We start from the raw sequence: 19821 nt of genomic DNA on the forward strand, positions 1-19821 counted from the left end.
GAATGGAAAATTCTGTTTTGTCACGTTCTCTTACCGGATTGGACAATGTTTAATGTCGAGGTTGAAAACCACTAAATCAGACTACTATTCACAATAAGGGGACAAGGGACAGTAGATTTGAAAATTCAACAAATCGGCGCTGATATGTGTGACGTGATTTCAGTACACTATGGTGTTCAAGCCGGAACAAGTAATAGAACATTTTACCAGTTAGTTTGGACATGGTTATCTCATTAAGGCTTATAGTCACTTATATATAAACACTACGGATAACTTATTGTTTGTTTCTGGTTTAAGGTCGTTTTTCAACATTATTTCAGTAATGTGACGACGGGCAGTTAACCTAAACCAGTGTTCCTGGATTCTGTACCAGTACAAAAAAAAAACAAAGACAAATATCAAACAGGGAATGTCACGTACCAAAAACGCAGCCTCCTCAAAACGAAACCCACAGCACGCAGACGCGTGCACCACACACACACACACACACACACACACACACACACACACACACACACACACACACACAGCCAACACATAGGACAAAACGAACGAACAAAGGAACACAGTGGGGCACCGCCTTGGAACGGTCAGTGGCAAAAACACCACTGGGGAGCTTAAACCGGTTTATGGTGCGCACCCAACCTCACTCTTACCCCCACCATGTTCCAAAGACACGGGACAGTGTAAATAAAAGTAATCCCCTCCAGGTGAATCTCTTACACACGTAAAGGAAACAAAAAGGCATGGCATGTAAAACACAAAAATGCTCGTATATAAATATATAAAAAGCAAACCTTAAGAACCAAAAACATATGTACTCAATGCCTTTTCAGAAGACAGAGCAACAAGAGAAACACCCTTAAGGGCCCGACGAAACAGGCCAGAAAACAAATATCAAAACAGTTCAGTCCTGGTAGGATTTATAAACTGCTTATCATAGAGTCCTCCCCCTCTTCCGTCAGACACAATCAAAGAGGGAAGCGTAGTGTCCAACTGTAAACGGGTTGAACACTAAACATGCGGTATGTCTCAAAACAGTTGGGTCGTAACCTCTTTTAATAAAACGTTTTATAATTTTACCAAATACATTTGGAAAATTACCATGACCCAATATCTTACGAAGTTTGTAAACCACATCCCCATAAAAAGCGGGTTTAGAAATACCTTGTTCTCCGCAAGAAACTGCCAACTTCCCCACATGACTTATTAGAGGTGAAGTACGAATGATTTCAGACACAATGTCTTTTATCAAATCGTCACAGAGAACATACAAATAACTTATTGTACTTGTACTGATTTAAAACGTATTACGTATTTATCATAGAGCCCGATCGGTTTTTTTTGTTTTTGTTTTTTTTTTCCTTTTGTTGGTTCGTTTTGGGTTTTAATGCCACTTTTCAACAGTATTTCAGTTATGCAATAACTGAGTAATAGCGAGTAGTTCACCGAACCAGAGTTACCAGAGGTACATGAATCTGTACCAATACTAACCTGTTCTCCGCAAGTAACTTCTGAATCAGAGGTGGACAAAATGAATTCAAGCACAGTGCCTTTTATCAAATCATTTCAAGAACAAACTTCTAGATGAGCGATCAAACTCACGATCCAGCGAAAAGTAGAACTGCTCTCTCCCATATTGGGCTAAGCAAGTGGACATCAGATCCTTAAGAAACATAAATCCTTACCTCTCATGAACAGACTCTATGCAATTGTTATTGTAGATCCTTTGAAGCAAACGAGACTTTTCATGAGAGGTAATGAAATGTTTCCCTTACGCCCCTACTAATCGCCTCTTTAGCCTTCCGCACGTTTGCGTTCTATTATGCAAAAAAAATGCATGTACTCTTTGATCCCATGTTCATTCCATAATCTCCGGGACGAGAAAATATAACGAAACTTAGACAAATACGGACAAACTATTATCTTCGGCTTGGATTTGACTTACAACAAGGGAACCATCTATAGTGTTGTCCTTTCTTTAATTAAAATTAAACATACAACATAAACATAAAATTCAAGAACATACATGTGTAAACATGCACAACAATGTTATGATTACCAAAGGTAACACATCCTGAGATCCTTAAAAATCTCTTTTTGTCCGTCTGGCCGTCCGACCATTTATTTATAATATATCGATCTTTGTTAGAAAAATACAATGTTTTATGCATCGAAATGCTTTAAAGTACTAAAATTGTGTCAGAAAAAATAATTATATTAAGATCTTTATCATGAAAAAATGTTAAAGAAAAAAAAAACAAGGAAGAATATCCAACAGGGAAAGCCACGTTCAAAAAGCGCAGCCTCCCCAAAGACACACACGAACAACTCTCGCACACCACACACAAAAATGAACACAAAAGGACAAAACAAACAAATACAGGAACACAGTGGGGCACCGCCTTGGAACGGTCAGTGGCAAAACTACCACTGGGGAGTTTAAACCGGTTTATGGTGCACCTAACCTCACTCTTACCCCAACTATGTTCCAAAGTCACAAGACAGTGTAAATAAAAGTAATCCCTGCCAGGTGAAACCCTAACATAAGTAAAGGTAACAGAAGGTATGTAATGTGAAACACAAAGAACAAAAGTCCTTTGGAAGCATAGAATGCGACCGAGCAAAATAATAGCAGATTCTGTTTGAGTCTCCCCTACTGAAGATTTCATTAGCCTTTCACTTGCTTGCCGTTCCTAAGCAGTGTATACTTTTCTTTTTCGAGCTGAAGATTATACAAGAGGGCCATGATGACCCTTAATCGCTCACCCGTGTACGATGAGCCACATGTTTAAAATGGCAAACTGATGCTAAAATATTAGAAAGTAGGTCAGTAGGTTACATTTATGGTCACTATATATATAAGTCAGTTTTACGATCGGTGTGCAAAACTGTACATGTAACCCAAATTTCAAGGCTGTATCTTTTAAAAAACAACAGGAAAGTCGGTCTGTAGGTCAAGGTCACAGTCAAGTGACCCCTTATCGCTTGGGTTCATCAGGTAATTACATTTTAACAGTTTAGGAAATATGATCTGACAATTTTGAAGTATTTATTTCTACATAACTCATATAACAAGTGACTCCCAGGGTAGGGCCTCTTTTCACCCCACGGGCATAATTTGAACAGTATTATTAGAGATCAACTAGGCAATGCTACATACCAAATATTAAAGGCATAGGCCTTGAACTTTCAGACAAGAAGGTTTTTATTGTTTCCCCTATATATGTCTATGTTAAATTTGGGACTCAGGACAGGGCCTCTTATCACACAGGGGCATACTTTGAACAATTTTGATAGAAAACCACAAGGCAATGCAACATACCAAATATCAAAAGCCTAGGCCTTGCAGTTTCAGACAAGGAGATTTTTTTTAAAAAGTTATTTCCTACATAATCTATGTAAAACTCGTGACCCCCACTGACAGGGCCTCTTTTTACCCAAGAGTTATAATTTGAACAATTTTGGCAGAGGACCACATGGCAATGCTACATATCAAATAGCAAAGGCCTAGGTCTTGTGGATTTTTAAAAGCTTTTTCCTATATACGTCTATGTAAAATTTGTGACCCCCGGGTTGGGGCCTGTTTTCACCCCAGGGGCACAATTTGAAAAATCTTCGTAGAGGACCATTAGATGATGTCACATGCAAAATATCAAGGCTCTATGCCTTGCGGTTTTGGACAAGAAAATTTTGATTTTTTTTTTCTTTCGGTTGCCATGGCAACCAGCTAGAGTTCTGCATGGAATTCAATTATTTGAACAATTTTGGAAGGGGGGCACCCAATGATCATTTATGTGAAGTTTGGTGTAATTTAGCCCAGTAGTTTTCAAGAAGAAGATTTTTTAGAAAATACTGACGGACGGACCACTCATGACGGACGACTGACGACGGACATTGAGCGGTCACAAAAGCTCACCATGAGCCTTTGGCTCAGCGGAGCTAAAAACACAGCTATATTGTAAGAACATAGAATCTTGATTTAGAAATGTCAAAATAAATGTCTGGAAACGTGACAAAATCGTTACCGCTCGTGAACAGACTCAATCAAACCGAGTCTGCAATTATTTTTTTGCTTGTATTCTAGCTATGCTTCCAAGGGATCTTTTTGCGGATCTTATTTATTACACGAAGTATTTATCGATGGGTTGTTCTTATTTATATCCAACTTTCCTTTATGCTATCGCATCGTTTTAAATAAAATCTGGAAAGTAGATCCCTCGGAAGCACCGAGAACGATGCAAACAGTGAAAATTGCAGACTCGGTTTAATTGAGTCTGTTCATGAGCAGCAATGGAAAATGCAACACTGCCCACGCCCCCTAGCACCGGCTTAAGCAGTATTCAATCTTCGAATCTAAATGAGTTTAAATCAATGATCCCGAAGGACCAGAAAATATAACAACACTTAGCTTAGTAGCGTCGTATAAAAATAAAAATTGCTGGAGACAGAAAATAAAACTTTTCGAATAATTTTCTCCCTGAGATTTCTTATACGGAGACTCGAGCCATTTTGGTTTCGGTGGCAGTTGACTATCTAGTTCCTTTCCGATTTGATCATCAACATGTTCAACGGTAAAGGGTTATAAGAGTGATTATGAAAAGTATCTGACAAAATAAGGAAATTTCGACCTCTTTTTATTAAGAAAACACTTTTTAAAAAGGTTTATCATGACAATTTTAACAAGACAAATTAGCCACGCTGAATAACATGGTTACAGGACTGTTCATTTCCATCTCCATCAACCCAGATCACATCATCACATCCACTACAGTAGTCCGCCCTGAAAAAGATATAAAAGAGTTCATGGTTTGGATGCGTTTAAAGCTTATAATTATATCAGTATTATGTCTTTGACAATGCTTTTTGAATATCACTGAAAAGCACTGAAACGCTCTAAATATGGAAAATATTATTATTCAGTTTGTGTTGCATACAAAGGCTTTAAAAATATGTGTGTGCATAATTGCGTTTTATTTCCTCTCAAGTAAATTTACTTTTTTCTAATATAGACTATTGCCCTCCAAAACATGATACCGCCTCGGTAGCCTAATGGTAGAGCGCCCGCTTCGAGTACTGGAGATCGTGGATTCGATCCCTGGCCGCGTCATACTAAAAGACGTAAAAATAGTACTTGTAGCTCCTTCGCTTGGCGCTCAGCATTAAGAGGATAGTGTTAGGACTGGTCAGCCCGGTGTCAGCATAACGTGACTGATTGGGGTATCATGTGACGTGTCTACGTCGTAATATTCCAGCGAGGCAGCACTATAAAGTTGAGCATTGTGCTCACTGCTATAAGCAGACACCGTCGTTTATATGATTGAAAAATTGTTGAAAAAGACGTTGAACACACACGCACACACACGCGCACGCGCACAACTTTCTAGAAACGTTGTTGCGTTTGGTTATATATATACATTTGCCTTTTATATACGACGTCATTTTACTGTTCATTGCTTATGTCCTTTTTCAACTTTTTAGTTTTTAGCTCGACTTGTCGAAGAAAAACTAAAGCTATTGCACTCGCCCCAGCGTCAGCGACGCCGTTGGTTAAAGTTTTTTGATAAAGTCAAATATCTCTGTTACTGTCAAAGCTATTGATTTGAAATTTAACATAGTTATTTGCTATCAAAGTCTACACCAGGAGAAACAATCCCCATAACTCCGATTTGACTTTTGACATGGTCATGCCCCTTTTCAACTTAGAATTGTTTGGTTAACGTTTTTGGTAAAGTAAACTATCTCTGTTACTATCAAACCTTATGACTTGAAACTTTGAATAGTTATTTACTATCAAAGTCTACACCAGGAGAAATAATCCCCATAACTCTGGTTTGAAGTTTGACAGAGTTATGCCCCTTTTTAACTTAGATTTCTTTTTTGGTTAAAGTTTTATAAAGGTTTTACTGGCAAAGCTCTAACTCAGAGTTAACCACTGAGAAAAGTCGAGCGCGCCAGCTATCACCAGACATCTCTTGTACATTTTTTTTTCATGAAGTTTGCTAAAACATATGTCTAACATATTTACCAGAAATGAAATGTGATAAACGCCTTTTTAATTTGGATATAGTATCATCAAATTGTAATCATAATAGCATTTCTGAAATAACATAAATTTATAAAAATGTGCATCATTTTATCATCGGACCACCTGGAGAACTTCGATATAGACAAATTGAAAACATTTTTTTAAAGAAGTTCGATGTTCTCTGCGATATAGATTACACACAACAGATGTATATGTTTAACACGGGTTACTGCATATTTCTGAACACAGACACTTAGGGACAGGGCCACTTCACCAACCACTCCTCTATCCCTGTCAACTGTGAGTCAATATCTCTCAGCATTTTAAAACGAACTGAGCATTGATGGAGGGTATAGACAACGTTTGATAAAATTTTAACATGCTTAAAAATGCCATTTTTACATGAAAAGTCTTTATATTACAAGATAGGAAAGTGCGAATATGACATTTCAAAACAATAGTCGATGCAACATTTAAATTAGCACCTACTTATCAATTCTCGGTAGCGATCGGCGGGTCTGAAGCCATTTCATCAAATGACACCGGCACTGACAACTGACTTTTGGGTTTCGGCGAGAAACTGATAACTAACATAAATCAATCAACTTTATTCTGTGAAACACTTCTGTGCGAATGGACATCAGCTTTATATATGCCACAGGCCAGCAGTCGCGTACTTAAGTTGAAACAATTTAACCGGTAGCTACTACATAGTGACTGTTTACTTCATGTATTAAATCTGGTACCTGGGACATGAGCAATGCAGAGTGGGTATCCAGCGCAAAGAAGCGTTCCCAGCTTTAATTTTACACTTTCCAATCTTTTAATTTAAAGGGAACTAATGGTAATATAAGTGCATTTTTGTAATGCGGTCATTGTAACAAACACAGTCTAAGAATATGATCTCTACCTATATGTATACTCAGTCCGTTCTAAAATGATAAAATATATTGGCTAACAGTTTGCAGAGACGAAGGAGAGATGTGCCCTGACCCTATATGTGTGTTTATGTTTCTGAACACAGTAACCTCGTTAGAAAATATTCCAAATTATTTACTGTTGGTTTCAAGTATTTGAATCGAAAAAGCGTACTGAGTTTATCTAAAACTATACTTTTATACGTGCGTTTGTGAGATAAAATGGCGGTTAAATAAAAATTTCAATGGGGTAAATGATAAGACATTTTTCATTGGTCAATAGTATCAGTTTAAATGACCGGTAGGGTCTATTATTTACTTGTAACAGTGATAGAGAAGATCTGTTTTACTATTGGTATACGGTTGTAATATACCTGCAAGACAAAGATGAGTCCTCGCACACCTTCCCGAGGCATGGGTCCGCCCAGCATCTATATGGTTGAGAGCATGGTGGCCTCACTGAAGCTGAACAAAAATAAATCTGAGTGTGACTGGTTATATAAGAGTTTAAGTCCTTTTTTCACTTCAAAATATTAAAAAATCTTCAAAATTAATTCAAACGTAGATATTCAGTAATACATGCCCGTGAGGTCAATTTGTAACGCATTTAGAAATGATTGCAGTACTCCAGTAGCCATTTACGAAAAGTCTGTTGCGAGAAAAACAATAATGCTTCAAGTTATAACTTAACTCATTTAGCCTGATGCAAACTTGTTCTGAAAACTAAAAGCTGGAACTAAAACGAAATTTGAAAACAATATCCTATTGTACTGTACTTACCAGAACTTACAGCAAGTAACGAAACAACTGTTAAGAATATCACTGTGCGTTTGCAATCCATCTTGTTTTCAGCAACTATTCCAAAATAAAATACTTCACATTATTGTTTTCGAGGTCTTATATTTTACCAGATGAACGCAAGTCCTTCTATTTCAAGTGGATACTTTGCTAACTTGAACAAGCTGGTATAATTAAATGTATAAACAGCACAACAACAAGCATTCACTCTGGCATAATGATGCCAATTATAACGATTCTGTAAAGGTCATTCAATCTAAATACTTATGCAGATCCGTTATACATATATTTGAGCATAACCATCCGCTTCCACTTCATCAGTATCACGTTCACCATCATCACCATTAACAGCAGCAACAACAACATCATTATCACCATCATCAGTATCATTATCATAATCGTTAGTGTAGTTAACGTCCTTGTCGACAGTGTTATTATTATTATTATTATTATTATTATTATTATTATTATATGCGGCAGCATTACTAGCAGCAGCAGCAACAGAAACAGAAAAACAGTACCGACAATAGATTTACACGCATCAGAAAAAAAAACTAAACAAGAGCTTTCAGTTAATTTATATATAATCTCCGAATAAATATTTGACACAGAAAGTGTACCAATATTTGTATAATAAAAATGAATGAATATTAAAATACAACTGCAAATAAAGAAAAGAGAAAAGAGCATTTTATAATTCATCCAACTGTGGTTAATTTGTTTAAACATTTTCTATATATATCTATGTTTATTAAACTTCCAGTTTTGATAAAATTTTCATATAAAATAATAAAAAAAAGTCGTCGCAAATGAAATGAGTTTGGATAAAATGATGAATATCTACGAAAGCACTGGTGGCTTGGGTTTTTGTCACTTTTGTCTTTCAGGCAAATTTATTGAACTTTAGAGAAAAAGAAAATAAAAAAAAATTTCAAAATGAATTCAACATCCGCTTTTCAATTATAGCTCTCATGTATAAAGTGTGCCATTTACTGTAATAAGTCGAATATCAAAATAGTCATTTATTTCCAAAAGCCACTACAACGAAAACATGAACAATTAATGAGAAACAAATATAAGTATATTATATTTGTAACAATAATAAGATTTATGTCGAATACTGGGCAACCTCACACCAAGATTAAACATTATCTAACAAGAGCTCCACCAAGTTGGGCAATATACGGAGGAAGACGGAAGCAAAATTTAAAGAAAAAGAACAAGCAAAATTCAAATACTTTTGTGGGAGGAGTGTGAGTGTGTTGGGAAGGGGGTGTCAGGGCGGGAGCGGGGTATGTGTATGTGGGTGCGGTGGTGGTGACAGGATACTAAAAGGCAACAAACTAAATGATCTTTTTCTTTTTTGTGCGGGTGGTGTAATGTAGAATCAGCACATTGTTTCTTCACCACCTGCCTATATTCCAAGTTTGAAGTCAATACCTTTAAAATTTTAAGTAATGCTCTGGACAAGAAATATGATGGGCAAATTTAACCTCGACCTTTGACCTACCACTCTACACATCGTCCCATCACAACACACCCACATCTCAAGTTTGAATTCAATACCGTAAATGGTTAATAAGTTATGCTCCGGACACTAAATATGACGGATAGATTTGACCTATCAGTTCCAATTGTGACATTGACCTTAAACCTACAGACTAGGTTCATGTTCCCTGTATATTGTATCCTCACTACCTTCCCACATACCAAGTTTGAAGTCAATACCATGAATGGTTGATTAGTTATGGTTTAAGGTTCACTCCTCATATCTAAAATAGTTTATCACAAGATTTGTGCTAATAAGCTCCCTTTGGGCCGTGCAAACAGGTTTTGGAAAATACATATTTACTTGCTACGGTCATAGGTTAAAGTATGAGAGATATTTCAGTAGAAAAATGAAAGAGAATGTTCTTTTTCGGTGTATGAAAGGTATAGTATCATGTATCAGGCTGGAGCATGATTCCGTAGTAAATCAATCTGACGGGAAAATCTGTCTTAGAAGATGTCATCTCATTTTCTCTTCGCTTTGTGACCATCGTCGTCACATTTTTAGTTTCGTTTTCTTATTCTGTTAAAAAGAACTGGGATGACGGATAAATTATTACAGCAAAAAATGTACCATGTACTGTCTTTAAACTGTTGATATTACATTCTTTGATATAACGGTATTGAAAATGCTAAGACTTTCTTTTGACTGCAATACAAATCAGTCGGGGAACTTTCCCGTTCGGGAAAGTTGGGGATTCCCCTTTTCACTTTCCCGATCGGGAAAGAAAATGCCCAGTTTTTTATATACCTTGGTGTATGGGCTCCGGGCATCACAGAATACGTTGGAGGTACATATTTATTGCTTGAATCCATTCTAAAAACAATTATCTAAAATTCTACCGAGGGCAAATATTTAAAACATTATCGTCTTTGAGATATTCAAGGTCAAAGTTGAAGGATATTTAAGAAAACTTACCATTTTTAGCACTTTCCCATTATTTCCCGAACAGGAAAGTAATGACAATTTCTATTATATACTCACATATATGTATTTCTAGGTTTGACACAGTTTACTTTCAGTTTTATGCAAGAACTCGGTGTTGATAATAAACCTTTTCACCCTGCATTCATATATTACAAGACATACCACTAAAAACTGGTGAGTTAGATTTACAGCATCGGCTTGAAATTCTGAAAACAACTTTTTAAAAGAATGTTTGATGAAACAGTAATCACTTTATGGGAAATGATGTAACTAGGAAAATGAATGGTGACATCGATGTTTTTTTTATTTCAACAATAAAATTTAGCCACCTTTTGAATCACTTCACAGCGTTGAAGTAGAAAAAAATAATACTGTCTTCCCATTTCTCACTTCTCCCAAATCAGATTCAGGGAGAGACCCCTGACCCATAATCATCAAACCTCACAGGATTATTATTCAGCATGAGAAATTGTGCACCTAATGTTTCAGTTTGAATCTTACATGGCCAGACCAGAGTTATGGCCCTTGACAAATAGTAAAAAGATGCATTAAAAGGGTCTGCAAGTTTTTGTTGCATGTATCTTAAAAAGCATTTGCCCTAAGTGTTTTAAATATTACCGAAATATTGTTCAGCATGTGAAATTGTGCATCTGTGTTTTTAGCTAACCTGTCACAAAGTGACAAGGTGAGCTTTTGTGATCGCGTGGCGTCTGCCGCCCGTCAGTCCGTCCGTGCGTCCATCCGTCCGTAAGCTTTTGCTTGTGACCACTCTAGAGGTCACATTTTTCAGGGGATGTTTATGAAATTTGGTTAGAATGTTTATCTTGATAAAATCTAGGTCAAGTTTGAAACTGGGTTAGGTGCGGTCCAAAACTAGGTCAGTAGGTCTAAAAATAGAAAAACATTGTGACCTCTCTAGAGGCCATACTTTTGAATGGATCTTCATGAAAATTGGTCAGAATGTTTAAATTGATAATATCTAGGTCAAGTTCGAAACTGGGTCTCGTGCCTTTAATAACTAGGTCAGTAGGTCAAATAATATAAAACCTTGTGACCTCTCTAAAGGCCACATTTTTCAAGGGATCTGTATGAAAGTTAGTCTGAACGTTCATCTTGATGATGTCTAAGTCAAGTTTGAAACTGGGTCATCTGCGGTCAAAAACTAGGTCAGTAGGTCTAAAAATAGAAAACTCTTTTGGCCACTCTATAGGCCATATTTTTCAATGAATCTTCATGAAAGTTGGTTTGAATGTTTACCTTGATGATATCTACGTAAAGTTGAAACAAGGTCGTGTGCGGTCAAAAACTAGGTCAGTAGGTATAAAAATAGAAAAACGTTGTGACCTCTCTAGAGGCCATATTTTTCATGAGATCTTCATGAACATTGGTGAGAATGTTAACCTTAATGATATCTAGGTCAGATTCAAAACCGACCACGTGCCTTCAAAAACTAGGTCATTGGGTCAAATAATAGAAAAACCTTGTGACCTGTCTAGAGGCCATATTTTTCAATGGTCGGATTTTTTACCTTGATGATATTTAGTCAAGTTCAAAACTGGGTCACATTAGCTCAAAGACTAGGTCACTATGTCAAATAATAGAAAAAACGACATCATACTCAGTTCAAAACTGGGTCATGTGGGAACAGGTGAGCGATTCAGGACTATCATGGTCCTCTTGTTTGTTAGTGATTTCATTCAGCCAGACAAGAGTTGTGGCCCTTGACTTAATACAAAATATTCATAAATTAGCATAAAAGTTTGTGTCGAAAGTATCTTAAATTTATTTTGGATCAAGTGTCATAGAACATCATAGGAGTATTATTCAGGCTGTGAAGTTGTGCTTCTGGGAATTTGTTGGGGCTTTCTTCAGTCAGACCAGAGTTATGACCCAGGGAAAAACATGCACTAAGAACATACAAGTTTGATTTGTATGTATCTCGAAAAGTATTTGAATTAGAGAAATCAAACTTTAGAGGTTTTATGCCATGTGAAGTTATGCTACTGCTGTTCTGTAGGATATCACTGAGCTAAACCAGAATTATGGGCCATGATTTGAAACATACACAGTGCTTTAAAGTTTGTGTTGTGCAAATCTTAAGAAATATTTCACCTGGAGACAGTGGCAGGAAGTGGGGCACTTGTATCTTACAGCACATAGTTTTCCATTTAGAATTCTAATATAGACTGAATTTTGATCCAAGCCACAGGCTGAAAGTTTGTAAATTGGAAAACTTGCGGAAAAACATGACCTTCTTAACTTTTTCGGGTCAAATTTGGTAACCCAACTATGATTTTTTAAAGCATGTTTTGTTTCTGATTTTGTTTAAACTTCTTTGTTTGGTTTCCCCGCACATTTGAAATGGCCCACTGTTTATAATCTCAAATTTTCAAAGATAACACATAAAAATAAAGCCTAGAAATTGATTACTAAGTCCTTCAAGTAACCAAAATTCTGTTACAAAATTGAATTTTATGATAGTTTTGTTACGTATCGGTGGTTGAATTTTGAGACTTTTTCTGTACTGAGAATGCCAGGAGTGTAGGTTATTATTAGGCCATGCGTTTGTTTAAAATGTGGCTATCCGTTATAAACATTAAATACATCAACTTCGTGTTATATCCTATTTACCATAATTGTTTCCTCTAATTTTTGTTAAAAGTTTGAATATTGATGAGCAAAATAGAAAACCTTTGGAACTTTAAAAACATTGATTTCAGTTGTGCTATCACAATTAAGTGAAAAATAAATTCTAATTTAGACCAAGTATTATTGTAGTTTTCAAAGTAAAGACAATTAGGAAATATTTGTAAGTGTGCTTCTCTGGTTCTGATGTTGTTGTGTTTTTTTTTCAGTTTATTTAAAAAATATATACAAATGTATAATAATTATTTGGTAATAAAGTGAAGTATCTTTTTGCATTTTTTTTTATTAAGGTTACATTTTTAGCTGGACTACTTGAAAGTTTTAAAGTTTTATTGGAGGTTTCTCAGAAAGTACTTGGCCAAATACTTACAAACTCACATGTCTTTGGCATCATGAGGTTACATAACTCTAGCTTTTATTGTGTCTAAATTTTGCCCCTTTTTAAACTTTTGAATTTTGGGTTAAAGGTTTGCATGTAAGCAATATGTACAGAAATGACTTGGCCAGATGTTAAAGTTTTGCATGTAAGCAAATTTCTCTAAACCTACAGTACCAAATTCTTTCAAACTTTTTATATGTCTTTAGCATCTTGAGATGAAAGGTGAGAACAAGTTATACAGCTCTAGGTTTCATTTTAGCAAAGTTATGTCCCTTTTTAACATAGACGTGTTTTAAAAGTATCGCATGTAATCATGCTTTTCAGAAACGTTTTCTTAAACATACATGCGTGCGTGCGTCCGTCCTGATTATTTTATCTGGACCATAACTTCAATATGCATGAAGCAATCTTGTGCCATGCGCAAACCCCAGGTTCCTATCTCAAAGGTCAAGGTCATAGTTGGAGGTTATATGTCATATCAGATCTTGCCCGGCCCATAATTTTGACATGCATTGAGAAAACTTGTTAATATTTGGCAGGAATGTTTAACTCAGTGATACGGAGTGTCCTGTGCACACTCCAGTTTCCTATCTCAAAGTTCAAAGTCACAGTTAGGGGTCAAAGGGCGGGTTCGATATGTTGCACATGGGCATCTAGTCATTTACAAATAGAAGCAGGACCTATTTTACTGAATGCTTTCGAAGTTGTAAAATGTCAGCATATAATAGAAATAATCATCACTTTCCTGTTCGGGAAAGTATATGTTCAAAACGGGAAAGTGCTGAAAATGGTAAGTTTTCTTAAATATCCTTTAACTTTGAGCTAGAATATCTCAATAATGATAATGGTTTAAATATTTGCCCTCGGTAGAATTTTAGATAATTGTTTTAAGAATGGATTCGAGCAATAAATATGTACCTCCAACGTATTCTGTGATGCCCAGAGCCCATACACCAAGGTATATAAAAACTGGGAATTTTCTTTCCCGATCGGGAAATTTTTCAATCAATATTTCCCGATCGGGAAAGTGAAAAGGGGAATCCCCAACTTTCCCGAATGGGAAAGTTCCCCAACAGCAAATACCAGTCCGACATTTCTATTTCATTTGTCAGAAACAAATCTAAACCGAAAGGTAATTTCAGTGCGTAAACAGCTATCCCACGACTGCTTCAAAATGTGTTAACTTTCAATCTCTCTTGTTAGCGCAACCAACCTAAGCAAAAAGGGTGTAATATATATATAATTAATATCATTAACTTTTTAATCATTTTTGTTACCCACAAGTTCGTTGGAATCTTTCTTCGCCCATGTCAAAACATGGTTGATCTCAGTGTGACCATGCCTGTTTTTCCGATCTTAACACATTTTTGAAGGAGAAGAATTTTCGTTCCTAAATATTTTTTCTTTATCATGTAATTTTCAGTACAAATATTTCGACAAATGTTTTAAAGTAGAAAAAGTGGAAACTCCACAGTCGCTCAACACAACAACAAAAAAAAAAAACGAAAATGTCGCAGACTCGGTTTGATTCAGAGCCTGTTCATGGACGGTAGTGGAAATGCATGCTACCGTCCATGCCCTCTAGCCCGGGGTTGACCAGAACTCAACATTTACAAATGCTAAAAGTACAAAAAACAATTTAGAGACATCCGCAGTGCACATGGAACCTATAATGTTACACTAATGTGTAATTCCATGAAAAGGGGCGTATGGTCCCCAATTAAAATGAATATAGTTCTTATATTCAAATTACTTATTATCATTATTTATGCGAAGTGTGTGCATCAAATTCATACTTTTAATGAAAATCCGATTCTACTTTGTGCGAACGCATTGGTCGAGAGGGCTAAGACGCTTTCCTACGGAGGTGAAAGCCATGGGTTTGATTCCTAGCTACTCCTATTGCGGTGTATCCTTCGGCAAGGCACTTTATCATAATTGTCTCAGTCTGTCACAAATTGACATATGGGCCTTATTTTATCTGTAGTGTAAATGCAGGTATTGCATCATCTTTTTGTAAATTTTTGAGTTATTGAGGTAAATGTCAGATTTCACGCATAAAATACCTCTCATGTTTTTCTGTATTTCATAACTTAAATTTCCATGTAAATTTCATTAAATTCGGTTCAGTAATAAGAAAGTTGATATTTTATAAACTTCAGTAATTTATGTTTTTATCCCCAAAACCACTTTAATGGGCCTCAAATTGTCAATTTAAATCCGCGCCAAAGTAGTTAGATTTCCCGGCTATATCGTGAATCCCGTGGAAACACAAATAGTCGGAGTCCACGGCTTAGCCGTGAAGCCCATGAAATTTAGTATTTGGCGGGACATTACCCTTTAAATAGACTGGACTAGATATGCCTTGCGCACACCACCTTCCGACTTTATAGACGAATCTATGTCTGATTAAATTTTCTTGCTAGAAATTTATGCTCGATCGAGGTAAGAAATTTATTTGTTAGATTTTTGTATGATTTTTGCATTACGATTTTTATTTGGTAAATTTTTGTTCATTCTACAGAATTCTGTAACATTTACTTTTTGGCACATGATTTTGGCTAGTTTCGGTATGTCAGGATGATTTATTAAATTTTTCAGACTTTTGTAAATTATTTCGAAAGAGGAATCTAAAACGTTTCGTTTATATAAGATGTTAGATTTATACTGAAATTTGTATCGTGATAATTGTAAAGCACTGTTTCAAAAACTTATGTCAAACATTTTGTTAATTATGGAACGCCATTACTGCATTGTATGGTTATGTATAAATCTATATGGCAAGTCTAGTGCCATGTTTGTAATATATTATTGTAATTTGTAATTGTGTGCCAGTCTATAGCACATCTAATTAATGTCCGTTGTAGTATATGGCATTAGATATTATATGGATGCCAACTATGATATAACGTTTGATTTATATTGAATTTTGTTAATTTGTAGTTGTAAATAATAGCTGCAGTTTATCATTTCCATATCTATAATGTTTCATCATATACTTTTCATATCATTTCATACTTTAACTTTAGTCTTTTAAGTAAGTGATTTTTGTAATAATGGAAGTAATAAGTGACGTATTTTAATCATGTGACGTTTGAACTTAGTAGCACATATGTTTTGTATAAGTAGCACGTATTATTTATGGGAGCCTACGGAGGTATGGTGTACCCAAAGGAGCAGTTTTATGCCCTGACTTATTTGTTTTGCTATGGTGCTTACCATATGTTATATATTTTTAGCTTCTTCCGCCAGACGATTTTTCCTGGTGATGTCATAACCCGGAAGTACAATGCCCGAGGTTCACTTGTCTTCACTCGCCTGGATGTGATATTCCCAGCGCAGAGCTTTCGTCCCATGGTTGTGCCGTAAACCGCAAAGACGATGATTTTTGTTATCCTCTGAAGTCAGCTCAGGGATGCAATCACCTACCACCATAGGGAGCCAACACGGAATCAACGTATTCACGGTTTAAAGGGACTGGATGAGAAGATATGTTGTCATATATTGTTTGTGCTACTTAAAGTTCGCAATTAAATTAAAGAACTGTACCACGTCAGAAGTAGAAAGGAACTATAAGAACTTTTGTATCTAGAGATACTGAACTTTCTTTTTTTTTTTCTTTCTTATAATCAGTTTTTTTTTCTTCATATCATCTATTCATTGTAAATAATCATCTTATGTAAATAAATTTGTAAATATTGTAAAGGGTGTTGATTTGTTTTGATGGTTACTGTCGCCGGTACGGCCTTTCCTGTCACGCAGTCGATAGAGCTATATATGTATAATTGGTTTTGAATGTTCTTAAAATATGGTCGCTCAAAAGCTCTACAGAGCTAATGTTCATTGTTTCACAAAGCGACGGTAAATAAAATTTACGTTTACCTTTTTTAGCTCGTCTGATTTTTGAAAAAAAACCACTACGAGCTATTGTCGTCACTTGATCGTCGGCGTCGGTTAAATTTTTTGTTTAGGTCCGCCTTTTCTAAAAAAAACCATAAGAGCTACAGGTTGAAACTTTCCACACTTTTTTGTTATCATATGGTGACTTAGTAGGCCAAGATCCATAGCTTTGATATGCAAAATTATGGCCTTTTTGTACTAAGAAAAGAGTTTCATGGTTAATTTTTTTGTTTAGGTCCGCCTTTTCTCAAAAACGACAAGAGCCACAGCTTTGAAACTTTACACACTTGACCCTTTTTGTGCTTAGAAATTCTGAACTATGCCTCTTTTCTTACATACTGACCAGCACTTGCAGACGAGCGATAACATCCGTAGGCGGTGCTCTTGTGTACCTTTACTTTGGTTTAGCAACCAGGACAAAATATTGAAGCGAAAATGCCTATTGAAAGTGAAAATTTAACATCGACTCTCAGTGTTGTTATATTTTCTGGTCCTTCGGGATCATTGATTTCAACTCATTTAGATTTGAAGATTGAATACTGCTTAAGCCGGTGCTAGGGGGCGTGGGCAGTGTTGCATTTTCCATTACTGCTCATGAACAGACTCAATCAAACCGAGTCTGCAAGTTTCACTGTTTGCATTGTTTTCGTTGCTTCCGAGGGATCTACTTTTCAGATTTTATTTACTTCACAACAGCGGGTGTTAAGTGCTGTGTGGCGGCCGTAAAAAGTCGCCCCGACTTCATCTCAGTGTTATATTTTCTGGTCCTTCGGGATCATTGATTTCAACTCATTTAGATTTGAAGACTGAATACTGCTTAATCCGGTGCTAGGGGGCGTGGGCAGTGTTGCATTTTCCATTACTGCTCATGAACAGACTCAATCAAACCGAGTCTGCAATTTTCACTGTTTGCATTGTTTTCGGTGCTTCCGAGGGATCTACTTTTCAGATTTTATTTACTTCACAACAGCGGGTGTTAAGTGCTGTGTGGCGGCCGTAAAAAGTCGCCCCGACTTCATCTCAGTGTTGTTATATTTTCTGGTCCTTCGGGATCATTGATTTCAACTCATTTAGATTTGAAGACTGAATACTGCTTAATCCGGTGCTAGGGGGCGTGGGCAGTGTTGCATTTTCCATTACTGCTCATGAACAGACTCAATCAAACCGAGTCTGCAATTTTCACTGTTTGCATTGTTTTCGATGCTTCCGAGGGATCTACTTTTCAGATTTTATTGTATTAAGCGCCGGGTGAACAAAAATTAGTGTAAATCACCATTACATAAACAAAAAAAAATTCATTTCCTTGTGACATTTCTCAGTAGTATCATGTTTTCTTTTACTTTACTGTGTTTCAGTCTGTATGTGTGGCATTCTATCTAAATCGGCATGTTCTTATCGCATGCTAGGTAAAAATTATGGCGTAAGAATTTCACGTAAACTGAATAATTTGATTATATCCTATTTTTATACAATGATTTATTCAATGGCATTGCACACACTAATATAAATAATAATGGTTATTATAACAATATTAATAATGACACCGTGTATTACTTTTATCCTCCTATCCAATCTACTTTTAACTTCTTGTACAGGCGCGCAGCTGCACATAATACTCGCAGAGAGGAGCGCTGCAGTATAAATAGATAGATAGATAATAATAATACAAATGTAACAAGGTTATTGTAACAAACAGTCATGATCGCACCCCGCACCTTGAGGTCATTTACCCCTATTACGAATACCAGTGCTTAAAGCATTTGGCGCGCCCAGACGAGCTGCATATAGAGGTTCAAACCCCACGGTTAATGGTGCCATCATATACTAAAGAAAGAAATACTACACACTACCCTACCCATAGAGCCTTACCAACAAATGCGTTTATTAAACAAACCTTGGAAATATAAATGTTGAAATGTAAAACATTTTACAAAAATTTAAGAAATAATTATCACCTGCTGTTTTTGCATGATAAACAGTTATCAAAAAAAAAAAAAAAAAAAAAATTAAAACAATGCCGCGAAATCTCTGAAATACAGTGTCTTTAGATTTTTTTAATGTGTCAAGTGATTTACTTTTGCGTAGTTCTAACGACAGTTCATTCCAAAGTTTTGGACCAATAGTACAGAAACTTCTATCATTGAATGTTTTGCACTTGTTCTATAGAACAACATAACGACATTCAGAATTTTCAGACGATCTCAAACCTTGTCTACTAGGAATATACTCTGTAAGCAATTCTTTTAAATACAGATGTGCTCTGCGAATGTGACAGCTATACATGAAAGAAAGTATTTTGAACTCAATTCTTGCTTTCACCGGCAACCAATGTAAGTAATACAATGCTTGTTTAGAACTGTCAAATTTCCTCTTGTTAAGTACAATTTAATCTGGAAAGTAGATCCCTAGGAAGCACCGAGAACAATGCAAACACTGAAAATTGCAGACTCGGTTTGATTGAGTCTGTTCATGAGCAGTAATGGAAAATGCAACACTGCCCACGTCCCCTAGCACCGGCTTAAGCGCACATGTTTTGAAAACGTTGTAGCTTACACACCTCACAGTTAGCTACACCATACAGTATGACATTGCAATAATCCAGGTGTGAAACAACTGGAGATAAAACTAAAATTTCAGTGGCTGCTTTCATTACGTATTTTTGGATGTTCTTAATTCG

Source organism: Mercenaria mercenaria, chromosome 14 (assembly GCF_021730395.1).
Source record: "Mercenaria mercenaria strain notata chromosome 14, MADL_Memer_1, whole genome shotgun sequence".
NCBI lineage: Eukaryota > Metazoa > Mollusca > Bivalvia > Venerida > Veneridae > Mercenaria > Mercenaria mercenaria.